The sequence below is a fragment of the Pyxicephalus adspersus genome, unplaced genomic scaffold (genome assembly GCF_032062135.1).
Source record: "Pyxicephalus adspersus unplaced genomic scaffold, UCB_Pads_2.0 Sca1282, whole genome shotgun sequence".
In the NCBI taxonomy this organism is placed as follows: domain Eukaryota; kingdom Metazoa; phylum Chordata; class Amphibia; order Anura; family Pyxicephalidae; genus Pyxicephalus; species Pyxicephalus adspersus.
The window spans coordinates 1-6,636 of NW_027318289.1; the positions used below are offsets into that span (position 1 = coordinate 1).

The following is a 6,636-nucleotide window of genomic DNA, read 5'->3' on the forward strand; positions in this document are numbered from 1 at the left end:
AAAATAAATATAACAGACAATGGCAACATGTGTATAGGAGAATCCATTACAGCATTTTTATAGTAATCTGATCTGGAAATCACACTACTTGCCAGGTAAATAAAGCATACCTGTACCTTAGAATGTTTGCCAAAACTACCAAGTAAAGCGAAAAGGACCAGCCACCAGTACTGTGCTCGATTATCTGTGATCACTCCCCCAATTACTGATTTAAGAGGGGGTCTGAATGGAGGCAGCCATCTTTGTAGAGGCAAGGTTTTACTTTCCATCAATCACATACAAAAAGCTGCAGGTGAGGTGGAGAAGTTCCTCAGAAAAGATGAAGCAATGATGTTGTTGCACTGCAAGTCCTAAAGAATAGCTTCCACTCCAACACGCAGCAGAAAAATGATATCGCCATATCTCCTTAGGTTAGTGGTCAGAGGCATCGTGCCTTACATTATCTCACACTACAGACATTCAGCAATGAAGCTTTAGGCACAGAAACCTCACTGTTATATATTTTAGGGAGGGTTTTTCAGATTCTTGTATATTTAATTTACTAGTTATCCAGCTATTTATAATTTCTTTATTTCAAAAGAGACTGCAGAACAAGTTCTGGCTTTATACTGACTTTTCTGTACATAAGGTAGCAATGACAGCATTGTTTTTTTCTATGTGGCTTTTTTCTGAAGACTACCAACAACTTTCTAGGTGCTGACTTTACTCTAGGTGTAGATTTACTCTACGGAAAGCGATCAGGTTATACACACTGCCAAGTGACCCATAGGATGGAATTGCCATCCCTTCAATCACTGCGTAGTTTAGGATAACCAGCCCTTTTAAAATTAGTTTGGAGCAGCTTTGACCAAACATATTAAAAACAAGTCAATTACACAGGAGCAGCACATACCATCCAGGTTTATTAATGGCTCCACACTCTTCGTGGCCTCTGTGTTCAATGGCTTTGCAACCTGGTATTTAGCAGCTGAAATAAAAACACAAATAAAAGTGACTGTTACTACAATTTACAGCAGGGATGGTGTATTCCTTTAGCAGCCTGCTATAGTCAGGGCCGAGTGCCGCCAACCACCAATGGAGAGGAGTATAAAAGCACTGGAACTGAGCAGCGTTTCAGACATCGAAGGGCCTTTCAGCACTGTCCCTGACTACAAATATAGTGGTAGATGCGGTCACTGTGAGCGTTAATATTGCGGTCACCGTGAGCGTTACTATTGTGGTCAACAACATTGGGGTTACTATTTCATCCACAGACACCAATGAAGGAGGGTAATTACTGCATGATTACAGATGTTGAGAGTTATTACATTTACTGACATCAATGCACCCAAAGGAAATCCGTGCATTTCAGGGAAGGTGGAGGGACATACATATTCCACGTAAATAGTGTCCTAGCTGGGGTTCAAATCTAGGACCCACAGAGCCACCATAGCAATCTGTTCTTGATTAGTGGCTTTGTCCCATACCAATCACAATAACATGCACAGCATACATTTACACAGAATACTTTGTAGCACCCTTCTTAGTATACTTGCTATGTCTCCTTTCAATCACAGAACATTCGCCAATCTACTTTTTTTGTTTACCCTCTTTTATAGGTATGTTCACCCATCTCATTTCACATGCAATGAAAAACTGAACTTTTCACTAGTTCATTTGATATGATTATAAAGAGACCCCTGACTATCCTCTGAAACCAGAGAGCCTGTAGAATAAAAAGGCGATAGTTGCACATTTTCAGGTTGCTCACTATTTGCAAAATGCGATATAACGCCCCATTGTATCTGAAAAACTGACACCTAATTTCATACATGGGCAATGCTAAAAAAAAGCCTTTATAGCTCATCATATTAGAGATGGGGGGAATGAAGGACCTGGAATTATTCCTGAGATGTGATGTACAATTGAGGTTTACATATTTACATACATGCTAGGTGTGCCTAGTACTCATGTAAGGATGCAGCCACATGTAAGGATGCAGATTACTTGTCGTACTCGTTACCTGGGCACAGCCTGCCAGCATCTGATCGTGAACCTGGAAGTGCTCACAGCAGAATTCTTCCAGGTTCAGACTATGGATCTATGGTTGTCACTGTCTAGAATTTTTGTTCCCAGGCTACCTGGAGGAAACGGGATCATGTAGAACTGATAAGTTGGCTTTACGGCTGGCCTGTTCACTTATAAATAATGCCAGGAGGTGGCTGAAGGTACATGACATAGGCAGAGAAAAGGATACCTGTCACCTGTGGAAAGAACAAGGTGTGCACTGGCTACTTAGTCAACAGGACTATTTAGAGTTAAACAAAGGGGAAGAGAACTGAAACCCCCAGTCAGGAATAAGTGATCCAAGTGTCTCCTTTCTGTTCCTGGGGCACCAACACAAGCAATGAGGGGGGATAGGTGTAACTGACACAGGAAGACACAAACTAAAATAAACCAAGACAGGGAAACCAATGCATTCCCATTCTAGAAAGATTTACTTCTATCCCTGACACACTAACCAGAAACAAGAAGAATCTCCCCAATACACACACAAAACAGAACTAGATTTCTACACTCAACCAAAAACTGATATTTGTTTTATATATTCAACATTCACCTACCGTTATCGCCATACTCGAGGCGTACTGCGAGACCCAGAAGCCAGTCTATCGCTTCCTGACGCTCTTGTAGTTTGAAGGGGCACGAGACATCTTTCAGGTACTGGAATGGCAATAAAAACGAGACATAGCCATGAACATTATTATTTTATACCAGACGCCTGTCATTTGTATTATTACTAATAAACAGTATTTGTATAGCGTTAACATATTACGCAGCGCTGTACATTAAATAGGAGTAGCAAATGACATACCGATAAGAACAATGTCACGGGAGGAAGAGAGGACCCTGCCCCAAAAAGCTTACATTCTAAGACATCAGTCTGACAGCTAAACAGGAGGATTCTGCCTTTATTATCACCTCCTCCTCGGAGCAGCAAGAGGATTTTGGAAGGGTGATAAATCCCTTTCTTGTCAAACCATTGCTTACGGTTTCTGGTAGTCTTGTCAAGATCTAGTCAATGTAGCAGAAGCCAAAGGAAGAAGAGGGGATGGCTGGATACCAAAAGCCCACTAATGTGAAGTTTAGTACAGGTAGTCCCCAGGTTACATCCGAGATAGGAACTGTAGGTTTGTTCTTAAGTTGAATTTGTATGTAAGTCGGAACAGGCACATTATTTTAATAAATGCAATTAGGAAAGATGTTTGTTTCAACATATTAGGCAGAGTGGTGTCAGTTACTGTATAAAATCCTCACTGTGAGTTATCACAAAAAAAAATAAAATAAATAAATTTTATAGAGCCTATACATTCAATAACTTCTGGAGCATTCGCGGTCATGAAAGAGTTACAAGAGTTTGCAGGAGAGCTCAGTCTCAGCTGTGTTTAGCAAAAGATTTCTTCTGCAAGTCATGCACATGCCCCCCCAGCCCCCCTCGAAGCCTCGGTTCTGCACACAAGAGAGCAGAGAAGTCCCATTCGGATTTAGGAGTCATCAGGAGGTTGCCGAAAAGCTCAGCTCTTAAGATCACCCACAATCTCAGCTGTGTTTAGCAAAAAATTTCTTCTGCAAGTCATGCAAACCGCCCCCCTCTGCCCCATCAAACCTCCGTCCTGCACACAAGCGTGCAGGGAAGCCCCTAGGTATGTCATATATCCTTAACATGGGGACTAGCTGAAGTTGAAATTGACAGACTTACTTCTTTATTGCAGAGTGACCAACCAAATGACCCAGAGGGCAGCCAATTGTGTATGATGAGCTGGAAGCAGAGGTGTTTCTCTCATATGTTCTCTTATGTGAATGGCCACTTCTATTACACAGACATGGACCACAGATGTCACATTCAGGGGACCCCTCCTGAGAAATGCGATGAAGCATTGCTGGAGTGCATGTAGACAGGCAGGGCTTCAAAGGGTCTGCAGAAGACCAGCAGCACCAAGATTCAAAATATAGGTGGATATACGATATGGTGTATGCAATAAATCTATATCTTAGATGAAGCAGGGTCCTCTCATCCTCAAATATCATTGTTTGTACTTGTCTTTTATTATTAGCCTTCTATTTAATGTACAGTGCTGTGTAATATGTTGGTGCTTTATAAATACACACACAGACCCAATGTACAGTGAAGCATGTATACCTTTTCGTACTGTTTGGGCCACTCGCTGCTGTGTATATTTCTTAAGTTTCCCCGATCTTCAATTTTGTAGTGTCTAATTTTCTGGTCTTCTAACCAAACGATGAAATTTCGAAACTCTGTTTCGTCTGGAAAATACACAGGACATGTAAGTCAGGGGTGAAACGTCAGCAATGCCTTATGTAAATAATTAGATATCATATAAACATTCCCCAAAAGTAAACTAACAACAACCACACATACACTACTACAATTTGTTTTTGCTTTTCTCCTATGTTTTCCATTGATTTGCATTTACATATTTCTATCCAAGCTATTTACACAAGACAAGGTGGGAATGCAGCTTTTAAGGCTGGTAGAACAATATGGTGACATCGCCACCATGTGGTAGTTTGTGGAATAGACAGTTATATGTTACAGTGACAATAAAGCCGAACTAAATCAAAAAATTCAAAAAAGTGCAATTAGGCCAGTCCTTTATTGCAGAAGAGACAGGGGCTAACAGAGAAATTGGGTCACAATACAGGGGTACCAGCTTAAAAACATGCTGGGTTTAGTATGTGATCTTATTAAAGAGGACCTGTCATTAAGAGATAATGGAAGCTCCCACTGATGATCTGTCCTAAACAATGCTAATTGCTTGGGTGTAAAGCTGATCCTTTGGTGTCAGTCACATACAGGAAACAAGCATGCAGGTAACTTTATAGCTGATCAACTGAGCTGCATCCTCATTCTGGGTCAGTGATTTCAAAAGGTATTAAACACATTATAGATCCAGGTTATCTCATTTCCCAGTATTAGGGTTCCTTTAGGGGTTCACATAGATTCCCTTTGCATTCAAAACACATCATTAGATTTCCATAGAGTTCAGTGGAGCTGTGCGGATGCTGAATTTGACCTGCTTTGTGCTTCAATGAGTCTGATTTATTAAAGCTCTTCAAGTCTGGTAAAAATGGACTATCAATGGAGAACCTGAATGATCTAGCAAACATGGAATGGATCTGGTGCAGGTCGAAAACATTTTCCCAATAAAAGAAAATCATTTAAGAAATCTTTTCCAGGTTTGCTGGATCACCAAGGTTCTGCCATGATAATGTATCCTCTCCAGTCTTGTAGAGCTTTAATAACTCAGACTCAATGGGCTCTATTTAGAAATGATTCCCCTGTCTATTCATCTGAAATGTGCTGACAAGTGAATCTCACTCCTCCTTTCAATTCCTATTAAACCAATATCTTAGTATGCCACCTAGTGGCCAATGACAAAAGTGCACAGCTGTCAATAGGAAATATGTGAATAAAGGAAAAATTAGGGCGAATTTAAGTGAATTGACCATTCCCAATGTATCCTAACGAAGTGAAAATAAACCGCAGGCAACGCAGCCTGTCCAAATGCTCCATTTTGTATCATGAATGAGTTTGTAGGGAGAAGGGTGATGATGATTGACAAGAACAACTGTTAATAGGAGTGTGAAAGCCTATGGGGACTGGGAGAGCAGCTGCCATGCAACTGGTGTGTGTGTGTGAGCAGAGTGATGACCCCATCAGTGGTGCTGCTTCTTCAAATAACAGATCGGGAAGGGGGGGGCAATTTAAAAAAAAATTTCATGAAAAACAGTGGATCACTTTTGGTACAGAAATCTAGACCTCAGTGTAACGCTTAGGTGGTTAAGCTTTACACTTATAAATATTTACTCTGTATACAGTCATTGTTGGATGTCCCAAAGATTGTAACCATCTAGACCAGGGTTCCTCCAGAGGTTGCTGGGGGTTCCTTGAACAATTCATGCCCCTTGTGTCCAATCAATATCATAGGAATTCTTCCCACAGACCACCTCACTAAGATACTGTGATCTGGGGGATATACAGGTATTCCCCGGGTTACATACAAGATAGGTAGGGTTGTTCCTAACTTGAATTTGTATGTAAGTTGGAACAGGTTTATTATTTTAATAAATGCAATTAGCACAGATGTTTGTGTCAACATAATAATAGGAAGCATGCTGTTAGCTACTGTATAAAATCCCCAATGTGAGTTAATCACAAACAAAGCAAAAAGAAAACTTTATGGACCAGGCATAGGCAAACTACGGCCCACGGGCCGTATACAGCCCAACAAGGTTGTTTCTCTGGCCCTTTTGGTGGTCTGCAGCTCTGCCAGTGCCAACCCGATCAGGGTCTGGAGAAGGACCCTACTGGGGGGGGGGGGCACCGGCCAGAGCCGCAGAACACGTCTCGCTTTTGTTTCCAGACTCATGGAGGTGGGTGGGCCATGTCCCTGCACACAACCCGCCACTTTCCCATCACAGGTTCAGATCTGCGATGGGAGAGTGGGTGGGGTTATGCCATCACGTTCACTCTTCCATCGGCCCGGCCCCTCTGTCAAATTTTATATCAGATTGTGGTCCCTGAATGAACAGTTTGCCCACCCCTGGCCTAGACATTCATTAATTCTGGAGCAA

At 41.6% G+C, this 6,636-nt stretch overlaps 1 long non-coding RNA gene across 1 annotated transcript; it reads right to left on the bottom strand.

Annotated features, from left to right (window-relative positions):
* Positions 1 to 822: 822 nt before the first annotated feature.
* On the bottom strand, positions 823 to 4,331 carry LOC140321200 (uncharacterized). Its single transcript, XR_011918851.1, has 3 exons — positions 4,181 to 4,331; positions 2,604 to 2,703; positions 823 to 967 (listed from the first exon to the last, which is right to left on the bottom strand). It is a non-coding gene; the product is annotated as an uncharacterized lncRNA (long non-coding RNA).
* Positions 4,332 to 6,636: the final 2,305 nt, after the last annotated feature.